Source organism: Podarcis tiliguerta, assembly GCF_965153285.1.
Source record: "Podarcis tiliguerta genome assembly, chromosome: 11".
NCBI classification, from domain to species: domain Eukaryota; kingdom Metazoa; phylum Chordata; class Lepidosauria; order Squamata; family Lacertidae; genus Podarcis; species Podarcis tiliguerta.
In genome coordinates, this window is record NC_139544.1 from 17,399,691 (window position 1) to 17,425,569 (window position 25,879).

The following is a 25,879-nucleotide window of genomic DNA, read 5'->3' on the forward strand; positions in this document are numbered from 1 at the left end:
AAGAACAAAATATTTTTAGTGATGGAAGTTTATCATGTCTCTCTTATCAGGCCAATCTTTCCTATATTTAACAGACTGTTGGTATATCAAAGAGGTAACCATGTTTCCCAAAGAATATTTAACCTACTTTGACAGACCAGCCTTAAATAATGAACTGTGAGATAAACAAACATCAAGAAATCTGGATGCAAGAACTGCAGTGGAACGGCTGGACAAGGATCAACATTCTCTAAGCAAGTATTCTTCTGTTGTTGTTGTTGCACCAAAACCTCTCACTGACCAAATATTTCCCAAAAAAGTTATTTGCATAATACTAAATGGGAAAGGAATGTAAGGAACAACCATGCTGGGAGAAATGTTTGCCATTTTGTACAGAACTGCAAACCTAATTGAACATGTAAATAAAACAGACAACTTAAAAATCGAATGTCAATCTGTGCAGGAAATGCTGAATACTATACTATACTGGGTTTTCAGCCCGACTATCTGGTGGCAAAGATACTCATGTAGAAATCAACTTGACAAAAGGAGTGCTCACTGAAAGGACAGATCGTGAAGCTGAGGCTCCAATACTTTGGCCACCTCATGAGAAGAGAAGACTCCCTGGAAAAGACCCTGATGTTGGGAAAGATGGAGGGCACAAGGAGAAGGGGACGACAGAGGACGAGATGGTTGGACAGTGTTCTCGAAGCTACCAGCATGAGTTTGACCAAACTGCAGGAGGCAGTGGAAGACAGAGGTGCCTGGCGTGCTCTGGTCCATGGGGTCACGAAGAGTCGGACACGACTAAACGACTAAACAACAACATACCTCTGTGATGGACTAAGCATTACTACATAGGAAGTTGTCTTATACCAAACCAGTCCATTAGTCTATCTACACATCAACCGGCATCAGCTTTCCGGAGTTTCAGGCAAAAGTCTTTTTTACTTCTCTCTAGAGAACCCAGAGATTAAAGCTGGGGTTTTCTGCATGCAAAACATGTGATATTACACTGAAACCATGTTCCCAAGATTGTGGTGTGTGGGGAGCAAATCCATACTTCTAAGTTAATTATAATGAATGAAAAACAACTATTTTTAGATCCTTCATCTGTACAGGGGTTTCTTTATTTTTCTTCAAATGAAGAATGAACAGTCTATTTAACAGTAAGTGTACTTTTTAAAATAAGACATTCTTTATGGGGATAAGAGAACCACAGTTTAAAGGTTACTATATTTTTAACTAACACCTTTTCTTTTGAGCCTTGCTCTTTTACCAAGGTCAAAGAATCAAATCTTTATGAGGGTTGTGAATGTTTCATACTTTCTTTTTGTGACTCTCATGATTATTTCATGTGCTTTTGGTTCTCGAGGGAATTAGAAACAGAAGAGCTAAACAAAAAAACAAAACCAAAGTATTCTTTAGGGCTCATTGTTCCAGTTTGGAAAAAGCGGAAAATGCACTTATCCCTTAAATCAGAGAAAGTAAAGCTCCCAAACCTGTTCAGAACTGACCACACCATGCCTGTTCATTGAAAAGCTACGTGTGGTAGCTTTGGGTCAACAGTTAACTCAAAAAGCAATGGTGAAGCCCCCTGATACTCAGTTGAAAAATATCTAGAGCATTCAACAAAATGAAACTACACAGCTCTGTGTAGCTTAATATTATCGTGTTATCAGTAAGAAAGCTTAACTTCATACTCATATGAATCAGGGATGAGGAGCCTGTGACCTCCACGTTTTTGGACTAACATCAGCCCCAGCTGGCCAGCTTAGCCAAAGGGCAGGATGGCAGGAGTTTTAGTCCAGCAATATGAGACAAAGAGATGTGAAGGCCCAGGGGTGAGGGCAAACTGGGAGAGGACCCAATATTTCCACAAGGACTCCCCCTGCCCCATTTTTCCAATGGAAAAACTCAAAATTTTGGGAAATACTGAAAAAACCCCTCTTGTGAATTATTTTGGTCTTTTGGAATGAAAGAAATACTTTTTACTCTCTCATAATGTGTGCTATGCTTATTATGTAAGGGGAAGAAAAGAAACATATGCAATATTTGATTTCTTATCAAACCTAAAGTTATCTAACTTTAACACCATAAAATGTATGAGATATCTCATAGTTGTTTCAGTGTTCCTGTCTGAGTCCCCCCCCCCCCCAATCTCAGGGTAAGGTCTTATTTCTCAGGAAATGGGGTGCTCTTTAAATATACCAATTAACCATGCCAAATAGTATAAAGTTGGGATGTATTTCAATTCTCCCCCAAAATTCCATTTACCTCCAAAACCCCGGGATAGGGAAAAGGCAGAATTTCCTTCCCCACCCCCGCCCATGGCTTCAAAATTTCCAGAAATTATAAATCCTTAGCCAAACCACACAAGACATGGTAGATCCATCAACAGATCTATCAACTTTTGATCAAAGCACTGGTAAATCAGGAAACTCGTACAGGGAGGGAAAAATTGAATATCACTTTAATCAGTGCCATTGCTTTGACCGCATCGAAGACCCCAATGCCTGTTTTGGAGTATTTTTTAAAAAGATATCCAGTTATGGAACTTCTACATCACATGTGAATTGGACCACAGCTTATCCACAGAAAATGCTCCTTTCATTTCTGTAGAGAATCTAGTGCTAGTATAATTGTTTTAATCAGATCATGCATAAATATTGAAGGACTAACAATAAAAGCAAACACCAAACTGTAATTGGTTGACAGATGTAATTTAAATGCTTAGGCTTAAATTCTGTCTCCAATTACATGTGCTTATAACCCTTTTAAATTAACTGTGCGCAACTGAATACAGACCTGGTGCTTTCATGAGTACTGGACTACTTAATTTCAACACTTTTAAGGTTTAATGCTTTTTGAATAAATATTGTGGGTTCCAACTATATTAAAAGTTTTGCTACGCTGCTAAGTAAAACCTGTTCTTAATAGTGTACTCCAAATATTTCCAAACATTAAAAAATAATAATGTTTAAAATATTTTTAATTACTATTTTATGTAAACATGACAGGCCACAATGACTGAAATGATGAGGATTGTGGGAATGAAGAAGTCTTTTATACTGAATAATCCTTTAACGTTTCTTAGAGCACGTCAGATGCTATTCCACTTGAAAATTTAGAGAACTTAGTTTTATAATAGGAAATCACTTGGGATAGAACAGAAATTCAGTTCAATTCGGATTTTAGTGCAAACCTACATAATTCACTGTTTGAAAAATATATATGAACTAAAACACAGCTATTCTTCAAAAGCCACGTTGATGAACTTAATGCTATTCTCCACCCAAGCAATAAACACAAAAATGCTTGTACTGGAAGTGTGCGCAAAAATGTATATATTAGCGAAAAAACTTTTTAAATCATGGTTTTTGTATTCCAAAAAATGTGTATATATTAGAAAAAAACCATACTAAAATGATAATTTTATTAGGGCTTTTTGTTTTTGGAAAATGCAAAGGGTCTTTGAAACTGAGGGGGGTTACTGTTGGGTTTTTTTGTTACATGTTATGTGTTTTTGCGTTTTTATATTGTAAACCAGCCTGTGATCATCAGATTTAGGGCAGTATAGAATTTTAATAAATAGAAAACAAACTATGTTATTATAATTCTGCATGCAATTGCACTCTTAATTTCTTACCTTTTGTACTAGAAAATAAAATGTAATGGATTTTGTTATCATCTCAAAATCATAAATGAATTTGATTGTGTAAGCTGACCGATCCATTACAGCTGAAAGAGCTGCAGGTTGTCAGCTGAACTGGAACAAATGGGGCAACAGTTTCAGAGTATATATCAGAAACTCCACAACCAAAACAAATTGCTAACCACTACAAATGTTTGTTTTTCAGAAATGCTTTGTTTTTAATTTACAGTGAGTTCACACAACCATTCTTTCCAGTATGGAGATCAAAACAGATCAAATTAGATCTCTCCACATCTTTTTCTTTACTTTGAACAGCTTTATGGAGCTTCTAGTTTGCTCAGTAAAGCTACTATAGAGAAGGAGGTTTTTAATTCTCCCACCCCTGTGTCATCTCCTATCTGATATAAACCAAGCAGGTACCTGGATTTCCCCTCCTAATGGGGCTGATAACAGAACTGGGGGTGGGGGGGTGGAGGTTGACAGGGAAATGGCACACAAGGAAAGGATTATCAGTCTCCTGAATCATCACTGTTTGGGCAATAAGTTGACTTTTTCAGTTGAAGACTAACTGTGAAATCCTATATTGGGGTGTGTGTGTATGCCAATTCCACAGCCCTGCTGGGTTACACCAAGATTTAGGAGGGTGTCTTTCCTTCATCTTGGAAGTTTTTGTTTTCCCTCTCATCTGCTTTAATGTGGAGACAATTAACTATATCAGCTCCAGGCTGGTATACCTAACAAAGCTGATTCCAGCATCTATCAGAGAAATGGAGGAGCTTGAGCCTCACAGATACTAGGCCTCCTCTGATCCGCCCTACTCTCACTCAAAACAACTTCTCTGGGGGCTTACTACCAACAAAACACCTGGCGGTGAGGGATTTACAGAATTTTCTAACCTGCTCAAACCATAGGATCTGTTTGTGGAAATTGCTTTTGTCTTTAGTTAATGGCTAACAAATGCAAGGTTGTTGCACCTGTATGTTTTCCCTTTTCCATAGGTTTAACAGGCTTTGTGGTTCACAGACTCAGTAATTCCAATCTCTGAGCAGTGAAAGATGCTCCTAGTTTAGTTTATTTATTTGAAGATGGTAATGTACCCTACATACCAGTCACAAGAGCACTTGGATGGAGTATGATGAGGCAGTTACATCCTTGTGGAAGCTGTTTCCCACTTTCATTTATCTAAACCACTGCACACTGCAAATATTAAGCTACACTAAATGAGAATATAAATGCAGCTATTCTGGGTCAAACTAATGACCATCTAGCCCAGTATTCTGTCTCCACTAATGGCCAGATGCAGATGCTTCAGAAAGTTTTAACCACATCGGCTGTTAATAGAGTCCCTGTAGTATGTTACAAGTCACTTTGTTTAAAGTATTATAGTATTAGGAGCACCTTAGGTATTACGATGGATGCCCTTAGCATCTTGTGCAATAGCTGTTGATATTCTTTCAGTCGTCTAAGAAATTTTCTAGTGCTTTTTTGAACTTCATTAAGCAATTGGCAATTGCTACTGCTGTTGAAGAGAGTTCTAGAGGTTAACTGTGCACGACATAGGAAAAAAATATAAATTAAGTTCACTGTCTCTAGGGGAATTGAATATACTAAAATAGGATGATACAGAGTAGATGAACTATCCAGTAACACTACCAAGAGAAGCCTGGTAGAAGAGGCAGGTTCCAGAATATATCAAGAATGTTGCACACCAAATCCTACCAGAAAATGCATTTCAAAAGTTCTTATTCTAATATGTAGCCAGCCTTCTGGGGGCCACTTTCCAGTTGTGGACAGGCCTAGAGGCAAAAATAAGCAGAGCCAACTAATGTGAATTTTAGCTTTAGAATCATAGAACTGTAGAGTTTGAAGGGACCCTGAGGATCATCAATCCCAACCCCCTGCAATGCAGGAATATGCAGCTGCCCCATACAGGGATCGAACCTGAAACCGTGGCATTATCAGCATCTTGCTCTAACCAACTGAGCTATTTTTACTCCCCTTTGTAAGCTAGTTTCTACACACACTCACATACCCGTCTAAATACTCTATCTAGGCAAGCAAGAGCCATTATCAGAGTTCAAACACACATTCCAGCCAGGCAAAAACACACCGGCAGGGTGCAAAGCAGGGGTAGTGGAGGGTATGGCCTGGGAAAAGAGCTGTGGCTGGAGCCAGACAGAGAGGCCTGGAGGGCCACATTACTCTATGGCTCTAAGGCTCCCCCCCCCCCCCCCCCGCCTACATAACGCAGACTGGAGACTCTGAGATCATGGCAGCAGACTAGCGCATGTTTGTACAACATTTGCATGCAATATATAGGGTTTGCTCTGAGTTAGCAGGAACCTGAAAAAGCAGGGTTCCTAACTGCTTGATAGCCTGTTCACATCATCCACTGAATAAAAGATTAGGAAGAGGAAGAGCATGCATGAACCCATTCCCTTCCCTCCACATATTTAGCAAATGTGTGAAGAGTGCTAACAACTGGATGGTTCAGAGATTCTAACATAAGTAGAATCACAACAGGAAGACAAATAGGCCAAAGTCAGCTCCCTAACTTTTAAAAACAGCAACACATGCATATTTTTATAAGCACGGCCCTTGCATCAGGAAATGATTTAATACCAGTTTCTGTCTTTACTGAAATTTTTCCATCTTTCTCTATTTCAGCATAGTCATGCATCTGATAATTAGCTACTCTCTACTGACACAAATAAGTTATACTATACCAATTCATTACACATTCATTCATTCATTCATTAGAAACACAACTGATTTCAGACTTGACTTCAACTAAGTCTTTTTAAAAGAGGGAAACTATGGCAGTCTTTTGCTGCGCATCTCTTAAAGAGCAGGACAGAGGTTATTTAACAGCTTCTTACTGAGTAATCCTTCTCTGATAGTCTTACAAATATTCTCACTAGTGATTGATGCCAACGGCAATAGCAAGGAGGTTCAGAAATCCCATAACTACTTACATCTGATTTTTTTCAAATAATATATCTCAAGTAATTCCCAATGACAAGGACTTCCAGCAGAGAGACATAATAATCTGATTTTTTTATCTCCAGTCTGTACATATTTGGGTTTAATTAGGACACATTTATATGTCTGGGCCCCTTCTCTACCTGTCCTTCAACTGCTATACTACATGTGAAGATGCTACCTACAAACACCATTTAAAATCTATTGATGTCAGGAAGAAACTGCATGTTCAGATGTGGACATGCAGGATTACAAACCAGGGATCAGGAAGAGTAAAATGCCCATCCCTACCCCCCCCCTACAAATATATTCGCAAACCCACTAAAGTCTGAGATGTACAGAAAACGTCTTGGCCTCAGAGCCTGCCTATTTAAGAATTTCCATTTTCCTGTCAGATGCCCTGTTTGCTCCCATCTTCCTTCTTGCCTTAAGCATGTACAGGCACTCTTTCCTCCCCATACAGAGACAGAAACCTCCCTCCAAATTGATCTGTAAACCAGAAGGAAAACAAAGCAACATTTAATTCCCACCTTCTTTGATACTTGGAAGGTGCCAACTGATAATTTTCCATATGTAAAGGGTATATAAGTGCAGAACAGGTTCAAGCACAGGTGTCAAAGCTGTGCCCCCAAAGGTAGTGCCACCAGCCAGACTATAGAAAGATTCCCTTCTCTTGGACAGTAAGCTCTTTCGTGCTTCTTCCTTCCAAATTTGTAGCTCATCACTCTGCCCCTTCCAAATTCAAGATTTCAAGACTCTGAAAAACAATTGTTTTTTGAAGTGGCCCATGCATTCTCTGCTTGTAAGTATGAAATATATAGCTGACTGCAGACACACCATACATTTAAAGCAGATGGATTCCCAAAAGAATCCTGGGAACTCAAAAGTGAGGCACTGCTGTGTGTCTTCAGGTAGGGATGAGGAGAGGGAGCGGACCCTTAAAGACTACATGAGCACTGCTTTTATTTTACTTTTACACGGCAGGGGAGTGCTTGACAGTCCAAGGGTTGTTGGCTCCACATGAGGAATACTTAAACAAAGGCCAAGGAAGAGAAGAAGAGTTTGGATTTGATATCCCGCTTTATCACTACCCGAAGGAGTCTCAAAGCGGCTAACATTCTCCTTTCCCTTTCTCCCCCACAACAAACACTCTGTGAGGTGAGTGAGGCTGAGAGACTTCAGAGAAGTGTGACTAGCCCAAGGTCACCCAGCAGCTGCATGTGGAGGAGCGGAGACGCAAACCCGGTTCACCAGATTACGAGTCTACCGCTCTTAACCACTCCACCACACTGGCTCTAGGACAAGGTTCACCTATGGTGAAGAAGGAATTCCAGCCCTCAGTTGCTTCCACCTTGGCTCAAAGATAACTTGTATTTCCTGAGGCACCTCCTGTCTAAGACGTTTCAATACAAAGAGGGTAGCAGTTGTAAACCTCCTGAGGAAAATTTACGACTTCTGACACAGTTGTGAGCTAGCTGTGGTTAACACTGATTCTGATTCATTGCACATGTGACATGTTTGTGCCTCCATCTTGCTGGGATGCTGGGAAATATGCTTCCCCTATGACTACTACAAACCTCATCTGACTGGAGGAGGACAGAGTTAATCAGAGCATGCTCACCTACGCTTTGTCCCTTTATCAGTTCACCAGTTTTGTTCAGCCTCAAAGGAAGCACTTCCTTGAAGCCCAACTCATCCCCTAGTGCCATTTTAGGAGTGCATGGAGACTGAGTGGCTCAGCTTCCCTTTGCCACCAACCTATCACTGGGAAAGGTGAGCCTTTAACTTGATCAGAAGTTTGCATTATTGCTACTATAATAGTAATACTCAACATTTACATAGTGCTCAAAATGTATTAAAACAGTTAAACAATAAAATAATAACACAGTTAACAATAAAGTTAAGCCAACAGTATTTATTACTGTGGTGCAGTAGGTGGACTAAGATGAAAGAAGCTTGCCTGTGACATCCCAGAAATTTCAGACTTGAGAACTTTCCATCCAGTAGCTCATGTTTATAAGCACTACAATGCAATACACTGGTGTGTACTGACCCTTTCATTCGGAGCCTACATTGTTGTAGAGCTTATTCAAGCTGGGATCATCATGCAAATTTCAGCAGCTCATACACAGTCTGCATACAGAGATACCAGATCACACAAATGGATCTCTATTTGAGAACAGCTTAGGGTTCACACACAAGTCCAAAGCACTCAAATGGGGACTACTGTCAACTATGAGCAGCCTGCAGATTTTCTGAACAGACTTTCTGAACTCTTCCGGAATACACTACATTGTGAAATAATTTAATCTGAAATCTTAAATGATATTATTTGGCTTATGAAGTATTCAGCCTAGTGAAGCCTAGATTTCTTTTGCTTTACTCTAATAATTCATGGGTGACATCCAATGGACTAAGTCCACTGTTTTCAATGGGTCTACTCTAAGTAACTGACAGACAGGCCATGTATCCAGAGGAGAAATGACCGCTGGGAGAAGCTCAGAGAGAAGAAACATCACGGTGCATCTGTAGCAGCAAAATAGGACACCTTCATCTGACCCAGCTACAATCAAACATGTCTCTTCTGAAATGGACACCACAGCCACAGCAGGCACTGTAACTTCCAACAGACTGACTTTATCCCCCAATGATGCACTCTTCCATTTTCTCTCAAGACAGATAGATGCCCACAACTCTAACAAACATTGGATATCACTCAATATTTTAAGCCTCTTTTAGGCAATAATTTTGAAGGGAGTATTCATATTTCTAGTCATCCAAGCAGTGTTCCATCAAAACAGAACTTTGGGAGAGAAGTCCAGAATGAGTTGGAGGGCCTCCAAACACAGAACAGTTGGCTTACCACACTTTGAATTTAGAAGTTCAAGAAGCTAAAATTACCCAATTGTATCACTGCATCAACAGCTAAGTCATCAACGAATTGAATTATATTTCTTTCTTTATGCAAGTGTTCCAAAATGAAGCACATAAAAAAAAAACATTTTGAGTATTTTGAAATGGGTGAAATGCCAAGTTCCCCAGTTGATGATTAAAAGTTCAAGTAATAAAGTGTATGACAAACTATGCTTGAGATTCTCCATAAAACAAATGAGTAATGATTGTAAAAGCTAGAGTCATGTTTTCATACTGATAAATGGCCATAGTGTTTCAACAGTTCACATTCATTAGATTTTAGGACTAGAAAATCAGCATGCTAATGTTTCCATATACAGCTAACCCTTAAATATGCTTCCTGGGGTTTTTTAGAACCAAAGTTGTCATTAAAAAAGAAGTCCATATTCCCTTAATGATGTTTACCTATGAAAGGATTTCCCGCCCTCCATCCCTTATCAATATATATTTAGGTTACATATTGCTAAGCATCATGCAAAGTTTATAAAGACTGGTGATTTTGTTTTTTTCTGCAGAATGTCAGATTAGTCCATGCTCAAACTGCAGGAATCCTCAAACTGCAGGAGTTTTTCAACAATTGGCCTATCTAATCTCTAAAAGTGGCAGAGGGCATCAATACAATGTAAACCATCAATCAATCCAGAGTCTTCTTCAGACATCAGAGTAAGACTTTGGGAGATTCACTTTCCATTTTTAGAATTTGGTCTGTGATTAGAATAAGTCACTGAACATTTTACTTTTTACTTGGCCAAAGTGTATACACCAGGAAAAAAGGTCTGACAGTTCATTCATTTTGCTCCATCCTGGAACCAGATGATGTTTGACTGGTGAGACCCACCCTCTTTGATCTTGTAGTCTTTTGAGAGTGCCCTACTGTGAAAAAAATGTTATCCGTCCAAATTAAAGAGAAATATTTCTGCATCCAGCTGTTAAAATGTGACATGTTTGCCATTTTTCAGTATCCTGGCTAAGTGCCACCTTTCAGGCTGTGTTTCAAATCTATCTTTTTCCCTTCTTCTCAGCAATGATGCCCACAATGTGTCCAACATCACTATATAACATCAACACAAAAAGGAAAATACAAGTAATACTTTTTATATCCACGGACTGTACTACAAATATTTACACATGTTCCTCTTGTGTGAATGCGTGTGTTAGGCTGTTAGAAAATATCTAAACCAGAAACTGTTTTGAACATTTCATGTTACATGAAATGAAATATAAGGAGTTTAAAAAAAAAAAATCTACCTAAGAAAAATGAACTACACTTTAGTTCTGATTACAGTACCCTAACCACAAAGTGAAGCCTGTGCAGACTTCGTTTACAAATGAAACGCGTTTGGATGTTATTAAGACTGTTTCATGTGCACTTGAGTCCACATCAAAAAAATGGCTCTAGTTCAGCAGGACCCAGTTCTGTTTAAATTAAGATGAACTTCTCATGAAAGCTTGAGTAAACATTTAGGTTTAAGTAATCAAGAAAACCTGTATCTTCTCATATTTATTAAGTGCAATTTTTAGAGTTATAAAAACTCCTGTCACAAGTTGTGTATACTGTAAATTAAGGATAGGCCACATCATTACAGTGTTTTCCCATCTATTGAGGTGAAGAAGACACAACAGGTTCCAATTTCTTTTTCAGCTTTATTTGTCTCTCTTCCCTCTTGCTTTGAGGTTTACTCATATTGATCACTGCTACATAGGCCATGAGATATTCACTTTATTTCTGTCCTGTAATTTATCTTAAGAGTAATGAGAACAATTCGGAATAAATTCTCTCGTACTCATTCTTCTAATACAATGCAAAAAACCAAAATGGAATCAGGGGTGGCCTGGATATTTGACAACTGGTATTTGGAGCTATACCATCTCTGATGCTGGAGTTAGTATAACCATCATGATTGGTAGTCACTGGTCACTTTATCCTCCATGAATTTTATACAACTGTAGAGTTGGAAGGTACCCCAAGGCTCATCGAGTTCAACCCCCTGCAATGCAGGAATAATTTGTCTGATTCCCTTTAAAAATAAGCTGGTGGTGGCCATCTTCAGGAACAAATTTCAGTCACCCTGTGTGGATAAGTGCTTCCTTTTATCTGTTAAAAGACTCCCACAATTCAGAGCGCCACCTCTGCCTTATACTTAAGTTTGTGGTCTTGTATAAATGACTGGTTCCAATTTAGTCTAGAACTCTGTTTCCAGCTGTGATCAACCAAATATCTCCAGAAAGCGTAAAGAAGGGCAGGAGGAAAGCACTGTTCTTCTGTTTGTCAGAAGCATATGCAACTGGGAGATAAACATTGGGATTTAAATCATGACTGATATGAGATGATTCCATGGGCAGAGCTGGGGTGAAGAAAATCCAGCAACTTTAGACAGAACTAAGGAAAGGTGTGGCAGTAAGAGTAGGACTGGCTACACATACTTTTAGAAGCATCAGACATAACTAATGAATGGTTTGAGCAGTTGAAAAAACAGCATTGACCTGTTTCTATAGTTGTATTATTATTTCTACTCTTCTTTTATGTTTAACACAAATAAAGGTTTAAACAAACAGTTGAATTCAGAAATTCAATTCAGTTTGCATTTACTTTCCAAAACAATGAGAACCAAAACACAACCAACCTTCAAAATGCTCACTTATTTAAACCTTGTGATGAGGTTTTCCAAAATGCATATATTACAGGAAAACATGCATTTTAGTGAAAGCAACATACAACAATGTATGTTATTAAGAGAACTCTCGGCGGACGAAGAGAAAATGAGGCCGGGGAGAGGGCTGGCGCGGTAACTTGAAGTTACCTGGGCACGCCCCCCGCCGGCTCCCGATTGGGTGCCGATCAGTGGGCGGGGCGCCAGCCAGGTAACAGGGAAAGCAGGGGGCGGCTGCCCCCTGTTAGGGGCGGTGCTCGGGCTCCCGCCCACAACCACTCCCCTCCCTTCCAGGGAGGAGAGTCTTTACAGGAAAACATGCATTTTAGTGAAAGCAACATACAATAATGTATGTTATTAAGAGAAATTGCTTCAAAAGTGTACATTAGTCAAAAGTACATACAAAATGTGCTTATTAGGAGAAATTTGCAGGAAAATGTTGAAGAATTTTCATGAGGTGTTTTTTTTAAAGTCACAAATTGCTGCAGAAATGTAGAGAACTGAACTTAAATCTGCAAAAATGAGAAGCTGAGAGAAAAATTGACAGATCCTTTCATCCCTAGCTATGGATATTTTTAATCTGTTTTTATGTGTGCTAGACACAACACAGTAGGGGGCTCACTTGCAACAACTAGATATACAAACTGTATTTGCATTCCTTTTGAATTTTAGTTTCAAATAACTTCTCATTCACGCTGGATGTGAGTCTGTACCAGATTTGTGTACCAAGTCTGTTTAAATATACATATATTACAAAAATTAGAAATGTAAAAAATTAATTAAATGCATGTTGACCAATCAGCATTTGACTTGTTTTCTCACATGTGTCTACCATGCAATACAGGCTAGATGACTGGCGTTAATCATTTCCATGAATTTATGTTCCAAAATGATCCTCATCAATAATATAAAGACATCGCTCAGACCTTTTTTCAAGTCCACTGGATAGATATGAGACTCATCCTTTCAAATCAGATTCATAAACAAATATGGAAGAAGGTCCCCTTTTACAAGCCTACTGCTCTCTTTCTCTCCCTCCATCTCTTTTTTTTCAAAGACCAACAAAACAGAAATCATTCTGGTCATAAATAATGTGCCACCTCTAGTTCTTAAGTAACATTTTTATAGCTTCAAAAAGGGGGGAGGAAGCCTAGAGAAATGTCCTGGAACTTTTTTCAATAAGGAGTTGTTTAAAAAAATGGGGGGGAACCCACACCACCACACATTAAACATTTGCCCTAATGAAGTAATGGTTTTCAAGGATCTTACTTCTTTTCTGTACTGCCTACAGTTTTATTTCGTTGTTGAAATGTGTCACTTTTAAAATTATGATGTTTTCCTAAGTCTACTACATTCTCTTTCTAACCCCCTACAAAGCACATTGGGTTGTATCTGGGGCAAACTGACCTCCAATAGGTTATGAATAGCATAAATTTAACATTTGAAAGTTATTCTAGAAACACTTGTAAACTTTATTTTTGGTAGCCTTTTCAGCTTACTCCATCCAGCAAGAATAAACTAAACCTAAAGACAGCTGTCAGGATCTCAAGAGAAGGCGAGAGGATACTGTGAAGAAGTCCCAGTCCCAAGGAGTCCCTGATTATTACAAGAGTCACAGCCAGCTTAGATAAGATACTGTTGGGACAGCAGCCCACTGCACAGCTGCTGCTGCTGCTGCCCCCCAGTCTATCGTTTTGGACAGCTAAAATTTGTTTAACCACAGTCTAAGAGACTTGGGTGCTAATGAACAAATAGTAGATCAGCATGTCATGGGTTGCCCTATATGGAGTAGATATGACTTCATTTCACAATAGAAATCACTTTGTTCCTTTCCCCAAAAAAATTATCATTGCTTGAATAATAATGCATCAAATTAATGTATCACGATATCTGTAGTATTCTGTATAGCTGAATATAGTCTTACCTTCGATCCCGAATGCCTTGGTACTCGGACGTTTTGGCCGCAAACCCAGTAGTGAGTGTTCCCGTTTGCGAACATACTTTAGAACCCAAACGTCCGACAGCGCTTTTGCGGCTTCCAATTGCCTGCAGGAGCTTCCTGCAGCCAATCAGAAGCCGCACTTTGGTTTCCAAACGTTTTGGAAGTCGAACAGACTTCCAGAACGGATTCCATTTGACTTCCAAGGTACGACTGTATTATGTAAGCAAGTGATCTTGTAGCAATACATCTTTCCTTATAATCCAATTTATAGTATTGTATAATGTATTGTAATACATTATACTGTTACCACAAAAATTAACAAACCCTTAATCCTCTTTGCTTGTTTTATGAATTGATCAAATGGCAACAAAATGACGTAAAACAGGATGTACACTGTAAATTATTTTGCCAAAACAATTGACTATACAATAACACATAGATGCAAGGAGTTTTAATGTTGATAAATAAATATCAGGAATATGTTTTGTATCTCCCCCCCCCCAATACAATTATCCAAAATAAGAGCAAAAAAAAAAAGATGGCAAAATCAACTTATTAATGGGGTAGCATTTTTCTGTTTTTTATTCATTTATTCAAATGAATATTTAGGGATATTAACCCATTAAGCTACTTGTAAAAATCCTAGCCTGTTTTACTAGCAATTGATCTAGGTTTTAACAGTATATCCACCTTTTTAGCTCAACTTATGAATATGCAGAAATAAAACCAATTATAGCAGGAGGGCTCCTATTGCTTCTTCCTATTTTGTCTCAGAGCTACAGCTTGTTTACAAGTGCAATTCACATGAAGCATAGTGCTAGACTCCAAAAATCATGTGAAAAATTCCTCTCCATTTAAAGCCAATGTGGCCTAGAAGACTAAAGCACATCCCAAATTTTTCATGGGGTTAAACAGATCCTGAAGTAGCAATCCTAGTTTTCCTTCCCCCTCCCCCCACTGCATCAATGTTGATGGGTGAGGGAAGATCACATCACCCAGATTTTTTCCAGCAAGAAAGATAGAAACAATTTGAACATCAGGAATCCATTATGAGATTTCTATACCAATAGCCAACCTATATCTATTAACCAAATAAAATGGACCTTGTCAAATCTTAACACAAACTGGATCCATTTTAATCAGATTCATTGTTTTATTTGTAAAAGCACAAGCTTTGAGACCCTTAACACAAATTTATGGGTAAGGGAGGGGAAGGTTTAGTTTCTAAATTTTATTCTATATTGCTTGATGTAGCTTATGGATTTATGGAACCCCTTAAAAAGATATGGGAACTAGATATTGGAACATAAATTCTTCCTAAGGATTAGAATAAAATTTGGGAGTCTCAATCTTAAAAATCTGTTTCCAGTTTTTTTAGGGGAAACTTAAAATTACTACACAGATAGTATCTCACTCCTTTGCAATAGTCAAAAATGCTTTCTTCTATATAACCTAATTGTTGGAAGAGTTGCAATAAAATTTGTACATAATATCATTTAAGATAGGAATGTCAATTAGTGCAATATTTTTGGAATTTAATATTGATAGAAATAAGAAATATTACAAAAGAAAATTAATGTTACTGAATATTTTTGATGATACCAATGTAAATATATCGTCAAAAGAACTGGTCTTATACACGATCTTGGCAGCCCGAATAGTAATTGCAACTCAATGGAAAACAGCCCAAAATCTAACACTGTGGGTGCTTATTACGGCTCACCCTGGAATCTTGCTAGAACAGAGAAAATGACACAAAATTTGAGATTTCAACAAGGACTAGAACCTCCAGACACTTTTTATATCATAATTATTTTGTGACATACGCAGTGGAACCACCATTTTCAAGACAACCCTCATCACAAGCTTGGCAATCTGGAACTGTACTTGATCTGAGAATGTTCATAGTCTTTACTTGGACTTTCTCATTTTAACTCATGTGCAACTACTCATTCTGCATGCCTATTTTATTAGATCCTTTTTTCATCTTTTGCTGTTTGTCTGTCGTTATAACTGCCCTTCTGTTTCATGTAAATTATAAAATGAAATAATAATAATTAAACCTTTGCAAAATAATCGTATTGATTTGTGGAACAAACAGGGGAAAGCAAGAACCCCTAAAAGATGATTCCAAGAGCTAACATCTTGCCTAACATCTCAAAAACTTGCCATGATTTTGTGAGAATTTGTATAATTCCAACAAAGGTATTTCTCAGCTGTGAACTATGGATCTTTTTCTTATGGACTAACATAGCTACATTTGCTTTTAATAATATTTACATTATTGATTACTTTTCCCCACAACCTTATTTTATGTATGTTACATTTCATGACAAAAATACAATGACTCATTTTTCATTTGTGTAGAGGGAGGACACAAATTAGGAACTCTCTTCCCCATCCCCACAAAAAAGAAACTTCTGAAATTCAGCATCCTGAATCCACATGCTACAGTCAGTCACCATCAGCTCAGATCCCATCCATGCATCATATATGTGAGGATTTTTTTCACAGTGTATATCACTATATAGTTACTTACACTGAACCACATTTACCATGTTCTTTTCCATTCATTTTGTACAGATCCTTTTGGAGCCCCTTCACTATTTGTTTTCATCATTCTAAATAATTCCCTGCTGCCACTAAACTTCACCACCCCTGCTCACCCCTGATTCTAGGCCATTTATGGACAAGTTAAGAAGCTCTAGCCCTATTACAGATCCTTGGAGGATCCCACTTCTCATACAGCTTGGTGGTACACACTGCTTTGTGAGAACAGTCCATCTATTCCTACTTTTTCAGTTTAAAACGTCAACTAAATATGTGCTGGTATATCAAATGAAAATCTACAACGATATAGGGTTGGATCCAGAGTTTCGTGCATAATGTGAGGGGTGCAAGCTTCCTTCCTTGGTCTTTATTTCCATGGAAAAATACTCCCCCAATACTCCACTGAATGACAGAGGACTTCATTTTACAATCCATGTGTTAAAGAAAGTGTACATAGTAGGGCTGGTACAAGTTGACTTTCCTACTTCTACTTTCCCATATCAGTCCTCTGCAAAAACTCTACCAAAGGTCAGGGGACCCCGCTGAATGGAGTAGCTGTGGCATGGGCGTTGAGGGAGAACACAAAAATCAGTAGCAGCATCCTCCATAAGTGAAGCTGGAAGTTGCCTCTACCCAATTTACAGGGGTCTCCCCTTATCTCTCCCCCCCCCCCATTGCCATACCACAGCCCACTCCATTCAGCAGAGTTCCTGACCTTTGGAGGAATGTTTGTAGGGGACTGATATGAAAAATCAACTTGTGCCAACCCCATATGCACACTTAAATCAGGATCTAGCCCATGACTTGTAAAATGGAAATCAAAGTTCAAGCATTCTGTAGCTGCCTTAAGAATTCTAATAATAAAAAAACTGCTACAGGCAAAAAGAGTTTAGTGTGTCTTTCCTATATTATTGGCGAGATCGCTTTTCCAAATAGACAGATATACTCCATCATGTCATTTTGAACTTTTTCTGACCTTATTGCATAAAAAAAGGCTAAAATTGGGAACAAATGTTTTGTAAGGAAAATATTTGTGACTTCAGATTTGTAAAACAGAGACTGTTTAAATTATACAAATTTATTCTAGTGGACATGTTGTATGCATCATCAAAGGTAGATATCAGACCTCATTCTACTCTTGCATATGCTGCTGTAAAACCAACTTTAATTGTTGCTGTACATTAATACTCTTTATTTATACCAGCACAAACTGACGGGAGTGTGTGGCTCACATCAACGATAGCACTGAAATATCAGAAAACATAAAATGCTATTTGTACGTTAGTTTAAATCTGAATAACCATAGGCCATCACTTCAAATTTAGACGGCAGCAAGATTCAGAGACTGTGGTAGTCATTTTGCTATCATATTCTCTGATGATTCTGATACAACAGAAATACTCATTTCAAAACCTTGCTTGTCCAGCACTTTCGAAGTAACAAAACACAACTCTGTTAATACAAAGAGCTCTGTAGTTCATGTAAGTATGTGTCCCCCTCCACCCTCACCCCATGTTAACTCCAAGTTGATTCTAACATCTTATATCTTTGCGTTGGATTTTAACCGGCAGTATCATGTAGCTGAGACACTGTTTACCCCAGAGCTTTCAAAGCTGTCTGTTGCGACACGTTGGCATGTCAGCTGCAGTGTGTAGGTGTGTCATGCTAACGCTCTCCACGCTCCTCCTGGGGCTGGAAATGGGTTAGTTTAACCTCTGGTTTGCTAGTAAAACTGAATTACTGTGTTGCAAAATGATGCATGTCTAAAACGTGTGTCACCAAAATGAAAAGTTTGGAAAGTTCTGGTTTACCCCATTTATCACTGGTTCGGCAGATGGGCGTAGGAAGATGGGCGTCCCCTCCCTGCTTGCCCACTCCATTTGCATCCCTCATGAAACTGCTCAATGAAGGAGGGTGACACTGGAGACAGAAGGAGGGTACTGTTCTTTGGTCAAACTATATGATAGCTAGAACCTTCAAACAAGCTCATGGAATGTTTACTGGTATAACCTCAGTCAATTTTGGCTGAAAAGCAGGATATAAATATGATTACATACAAAATTTCCATTTTATTGATCTGTTTTTGTGACAGTGTTATATTTATTTGTGAAACACCTTTGTATGCCTTTTCCAAATGAAAGCATATAAATTATTTTAATAAAATACGTATATATACTAGACTGAGACATCTCCCAGGAATTCATTGCCCGTACAAACTTAAAAGGATCCTGTGTCACATTTTTAAAAATGTAGCTGAGGTCTGCCACCTTAAGCCACAATTAATGTGTTAGTCAAAGTGCCGAAGTGATGTTTTTGCTTTAATAAGCCAACACAGACTCCAGCAGTGTAATCTCAAATAACACAAACATACACTTCACAAGAGCATATGTGCTGGAAAACGTATTCATTAGCCATGTGCTTTTATTTAAACCACAAATAAAACCTAAAATGTATACTATGTATATTTTAATTTCAGTTATAAGACCCTTCAAGTGTAAGCAGTGAGATACTGAGACTATTTAGAACTTGCTGACAATTGTTCAACCAATACTAAAAATGTTAAAGTTACAAAAAGGGATCTGCATTTCTAAGTACTCTTGTCTTGGAAGTAAGTTCCTCTCAAAGTTGTCAAACTTACTTCCAAGTACTTGTGGTTATAATTGATCCATCACACACCAGTCCTAAATACGTTTAACTGAAAGTTGGTTGCATCCGTCTGTCTCAGGAGACAGTGGAAGAGGTGCACCTTCAGTTGGAGAGGTACAGTGCCTGCTATGGTTATAGAAAATGATATGGGAGATCTTTTGGCAGGCAACCCCGTCCTGCAGCACAGCCAGCTGAAAAGATTCTCAATGGTCAGCTGAGCCTGTGTGCTCCAGCTGCTGGGGATAGCAATCAATCGCGGGCGGCCCCAACTGCCTCCCACTCAGGAAAGGGGAAAACAGCCATTATCCCGCAATGGTTTGAACTTAATATTCTAACCTAGTCTTGATGGTCAGGGAAAGCTATAGTGAAAGGGAGAAACAGGGAGAATACAGCCCGCACCTTGCATGAGCATAAGTGCCCTGCCACTACTGCAAAGAACCTTTGCATCCAAACTTCTATGTAAGAAGCCTGAATTTTTTTCATTCAAGTTACTTTTTAAACAACAGATCAAATTCATGTATTCTCTTCTTTCAGAGCTGTAGAGTTCTGTACAATGCACTGCCCCTGCCAAAAAATACATTCAAAGCCTTGCTCACGGTATCATATTATAATAATTTATTACCAAACCACAAAATACAAAGTCCAAGAAACAGTCAAAGTATGAGAAACTCATGGGAGAAATTGTTAAGTAAGGAGTGAAATCTGGTATGTGAACTCAGTTTACTGACATTATAGCAGAATTGGAACAATATTTTCCATTTAAATAAGGTAATGGAGATCTCCTGTCATGTTTCACTCCAAAACTCCACTTTGAATTTTCTGGATCTATGAGATTCACAGTATTCACTACAAGTTCAATTTTGAAGTGCTGTGATTCTACCATGAGACTGGACCCAGAATAAAGTTTTAGGAACATAATACCCTGACTTGCAACTAAGGATGAATGCATCTGTCAAGTTTGGTTCTTTCTGATTCTCATTTCTTCAGTCTTAAATTGAGTTCTCCACATTTCCACTGCAACGGTTTTGTTTTTTGTTTTTAAAAAGGAATCCTCATGAAACTTCCACATTTTAGTGTGAATTTTTCCTAATATACACATTTTTAATACAGTTTTGTACTGTGCAGTATTTACGGTACACATTTTCCTTAATATTGGGCAGCTTTTGTTATTTTCACTAATATACACATTCTTATGCACACTTTACACTAATATTTCTGTATACAATTATTGGTTAAGAAACTGCATCAAAATATTAGGAAAAGTGCATATTTTAAAGGATTTTGGTGTTCTAGTTTGAGTATTTGTTTGGAGAGTGTAGATTTCATAGTTTCACCTTTAAATGCAAAGAAATTTATCCCTTATCCCTGCCCACAATACATCTTCTTGCCCAGAGTCCAGAAAACATTTATAAACATTGTTTCTCACTTTGTTTGTATCCCCTGTCCAATTCTTATTCAGGATAATGAGATTAGCTTCTAAAGTAAAACAGCAAAATTAGGCACAGATAACATGAGATTTTCCACACCACCTTCTTTCCATTTGATAAAAACCTTTGTGGAACTTAGGTTTTTTCTAAAATTAGTTTTCTGTTTGGTTTATACATGATTTTTCCCCCTCTTGAGTAAAATCATATTACTAGATTGATTAAATATCAATTTTTCAAAATATATGACTAGTGCTTTTTTGAACATTATCTAAGTGTTCTTCATAAAAAGCATATACAGTTGAACAAGGTTAACACCCACTATACTAGTCCTGCTGCCTTGTTGTTTTCTTCTAACCATGTGCTATTCCCTGAGAATTTGGTGCCAACAAGGACATTTTACTTAAAATGTGCTCTTTGTTCTGTGGTGTATATACTTCAGTTATAAATCCTACAGAACTTCATAGGCAGTTAAGACTCTTAACTGATTGTTAGCTAGTTGGTGCATTAACATATAAATCTCACAGCTTTGCTGCTCTTTTAAAGGAAACTAAAACCAAACACACACACACAAATGGATAAGATATATACAGTGGTACCTCGGGGTTAAGTACTTAATTTGTTCTGGAGGTCCGTTCTGAACCTGAAACTGTTCTTAACCTGAAGCACCACTTTAGCTAATGGGGCCTCCTGCTGCTGCCGTGCCGCCGGAGCACGATTTCTGTTCTCATCCTGAAGCGAAGTTCTTAACCTGAAGCACTATTTCTGGGTTAGCGGAGTCTGTAATCTGACGCGTATGTAACCTGAGGTACCACTGTATAAACATACATTTTATTTATTATTTTTATTTATTAGATTTGCACACCGCCCTTCATCCATAGATCACAGGGCTGTTCAGAACATAAAAATACACAATGAGAACTCAAAATACAAAATGAAACAAAAACAAAAACAAACCAATAAACCCCCACTACAAACACATTTAAAAGGCCATGGCATGTTTATCAGCCAAAAGCCTGGTCATTTTCACCTGGTGCCTAAAATTATGTAATGAAGGTACTAGGCAAGGCTCCTTGGGGAGAGCATTCCACAAACGGGGAGCTACTGCAGAAAAGGCCAGTTCTTGTGTTTCCGCCTCAGAAGGGCCTCAGATGATGATTGCATGATCCAAATTGGTTCATATGAGGAGAGGCAGTCCTTGAGATGTTACAGTCCTTAGCCATTTAAGGATTTATAGCTCAAAACCAGCTCTTTGAATCGGGCCTGGAAACCAACTGGCAGTCAGTGAAGTTGGGCTAGGATTAATGTGAAATGCTCAAACCATCTAGCCCCCAAAAGCAGCCTGTCCACCGAATTCTGCACCAGCTGAAGTTTCCAAACTGTCTTCAGAGGCAGCTCTACATATAACACATTGCAGTAATTTAACCCAGAGTTTACCAGAATACCGATGACAGAAGTTAGGCTACACCCATGTCCCTGTCCAAACAGGGACACAGCTGGGCCACCAGCTGAAATGGATGAAAGACACTGCAGCACTGAGGCCACCAAATCCTCAAGTGACAGCAAAGGATACAGAAGTACTCTTATGTACCCGCTCCTTCTGAGTGAGGGTAAGCCCATCAAGAGCACACAACCATCCATCCACCCAGCCTACTTTATAAGCAGATACACTGACTCTGAATTAGATGCTGCTATTGCAGACTAATCTCAAACTTGTGTTGTTGACAAGCCTAGTTGAAAAGGGAAGGTGTAAAGTGCAGGGCATTTATGTTAGCCAGGATGAAGTTTTCCCATCAGCTTTTGTTAAGGGCAGATAGTTAAACATCCCTAGAAATGTTAGACATTGCAGATGTTATCTGAATGTGCCGGACACATGTGACAGACAAATTCTTTTCTACCGCCCACTGTACAACCAGCTAAGTAAACACGTGTTAACCCCCTTTTAGGGGGGTAGTTTAACATCTTTGCGGGGCGTGGTGGCACTGTGGTCTAACCAACAGAGCCTAGGGCTTGCCGATCAGAAGGTCGGTGGTTCAAATTCCCGCAACAGGGTGAGCTTGGTCCTTGCTCCTGCCAACCTAGCAGTTCAAAAGCATGTCAAAGTGCAAGTAGATAAATAGGTACCACTCTGGCAGGAAGGTAAACACTGTTTCTGTGTGCTGATCTGGTTCGCCAGAAGCGACTTAGTCATGCTGGCCACATGACCCAGAAGCTGTCTGCAGACAAACACCAGCTCCCTCAGCCAGTAAAGCGAGATGAGCACCGCAACCCCAGAGTCGTCGGTGACTGGACTTAACAGTCAGGGGTCCCTTGACCTTTACCTTTAACATCATGGCGCAATGAAAATATCAGATTCTACCTGTCTGACATTACCCCAGAGATAGCTGCAAGGGTGGCTGAGTTCCTGTCAATAGTATCTCTTACAGTGGTGAATGGCACGGTTTAGCGGGAAGGCACTCCAATGCAAATTCCTGTTACTATATATCTTATATGGCTGTTTCTTTGTATATGTTTTAAACTTTTTGTATATGGATGTTTTAAGATGGTCTACATCTGTAATGCCTAATAAAGGTTTGGTGAAAGAAAGATAAGGGAAGGAATGCAAGTGACAAGGCAGAATGGAAAGTTCTTTGTGGTCCTGGGGAAACCACCCAGGTAGTTAAATCAATAACCTTCTGTTTAATATTGCTGTTTATTTTCTCTATCTGAAATGCCAATTGTCAAACATATTATAGAAATATTCTGATTGATAACTATCACAGGTTTTTGTGTCAGATCCGCAGAGGTGTTTTGTTTTCTAAATAAGTATTCGGTAGGTTGCCATTCAACTGTTTTCTGAGCAGCTATTCTCCACAAATTATTTAAATGCTCTTTATTTTAAAAGCTGCCTTGACAAGTACACCATAACAATTCACCTCACCCTTGACCTGCAGTGTGTATATCATCTTGTCAACATATAAACAAACACATGATGGGTCATATTTTAATAGATTTTGTAAATATCAGGATCCAATTTATCAAGTGGTTCACCAAAGTGACAGCTGTGGCAGCTGCTGAATAATAGCTGCACAGTTCATTCACACTGTTATTTCAATGGAAATATAGTAATAAAAAGAACAATTTACTACTGCTCTAAAAAAGGCATTGCATTTTTTTATTCTGATACTGGTACTGAAGGTCAACTATTACTAGCCAAATATGTATTTACACACAACATTAACAAGGAACTTAATTCTAGGTAGAAACCTTGGACTCAAACTGATCAATTAATCCCCCCCCCCCATCCAAATGTGATGTTACATAAAGGAATCTGTAGGTACAGAAATACAAGATCCACCCCTCAAAATATCTTCAAGCTGATTTGTTACTATTTGGGTTGCACTGGTAGAGTTTTGGAGAATTTGCTTTTGAACATTTTAATATTATTGATTTTAATACACATCTATTTTGCCATATTGACTTATGGATCCCAGAATTCCTCTCCCTATTAAAAACAGTTATGTATTTAATATGGAACCTATATTATTTCCATGTAACACAACTTAAATATGTTCTAAAGGGTACATATGTGTTATCCATAGAGACTGATCCCAAAATCATGGACCTTTATCACTTAACCTAAGGAGTAATCCCTTTAGCAGATAGCTGCAGAACTATCTTATCTTTCCTCTAGGCCATTAAGACAGTTACACACATTTAAATTTACAACTCTACCATTATTTATATACTATCCCCTGTTTTAAAGTTTGCTGAGATTAGAATGTTATTTATATATAACAAGACATGGAGTGGTGGAATGTTATATATTATTGCATCAACTAGTCTTTAAAATAATGTGATAAAATGAAATCAAATTACATGTTCTTTACCATAAGGAGGCAATTAGAGCAGGACAGAATTCTTAAGTGGATAAATAAATAAATAAATTCTAGTTAATTTAAGCATTTTATCCAAATTGTTAGATACATGCTGTGAATTCTATTACAGAGCTACAAATACCTGAAGATTGGATAAGAAAGATCTGCCCACTTGTTTATAAAATAATTTTTGCTATACTCTGATTCCACATTCTGAAATATTTCACATTTTTCATTTAAATCGTGATCAAAAGTGAGCTTTCAGTTATCAAAAGCGATAGTGACATTCCAATGCGTTAATTGTTCTTAAAGCATGATCAACAACAAACAGTCAACAACAAACTTCAAGAAATGCAATCAAGTCATTTTTTATTATGATTACTACCCTACAGTAAAGCCCTTCATAAAACTGTAAGCTCCTTCTCAGTAAAATACAATTAGGATACTGGGAAACTGACACAGTTAAGTCAAAACAAAACTGAAGCCAAAACAGGCTTCCAAGTCTTGTCTTCCTTTCTCAGTGCTCTGCCAAGTAAACCACAAGTGAGACATTATTCAGATTTGTACATAATACAGTGAGTTGTTCACATATCAAAATATGTTGCCTCTGTTTTGAAGGAACTAAGAATAAAACAGTATTTTTCCTAATTAGCTGCTGTAAATTACTAGTATCAAATGCAACATAAATGTGTGGATGGGCATGTTATCTTTTGAATAAAGTCTTAGAAAATTACAAAAAAAAAAAATTAACAGGCAACACTACATTTACGTGTGCCAGGTACTTGGAAATGGGGAACACCTGGTCAACAAAGTCCTTCTGTTCCTCTGGTTCGCAAGAGCCGGAGGTGTGGCAGAGATGGCACAGTTGATGAATGTGCTCTTGCATAGCTGATGGGCCACCTAGCTCAGTATGGCTGAATGATGGGCATCTCTCTCAGCCCGATTTGGACATGCCAGGGATTGAACCTGGAGTCTTCTGCATGCAAAGTAGATGTTCTACCACTGAGCCATGGCCCTTCCCCACTTAACAGCACAAGCATATACATGCCTACTCAGAAGTAAGACCCAGTGAATTCAATGGTGCTTACTCACAGGGAAGTGGGTACAGAAAGGCAGCCTATGAAGACCTTGCATAGTTTTTGGTTTTATTGTTTCCCAATATATGCACTGTTCAATGCAATGCACTTCTGCTTTTCAGTGGTAATATAAAGCTCTGTGAGAATCTGAATTAATATCTAAATCTTAAGAACTGCACAATGTATGTAAGTTACTATGAAGAG

The 25,879-nt window shown here is 38.3% G+C and overlaps 1 protein-coding gene across 9 annotated transcripts in view; it reads right to left on the minus strand.

The window, feature by feature from the left end:
• Window positions 1-25,879, minus strand: part of PRDM6 (PR/SET domain 6) — a 99,656-nt gene that overhangs the window by 34,911 nt on the left and 38,866 nt on the right. The window lies entirely within an intron of this gene.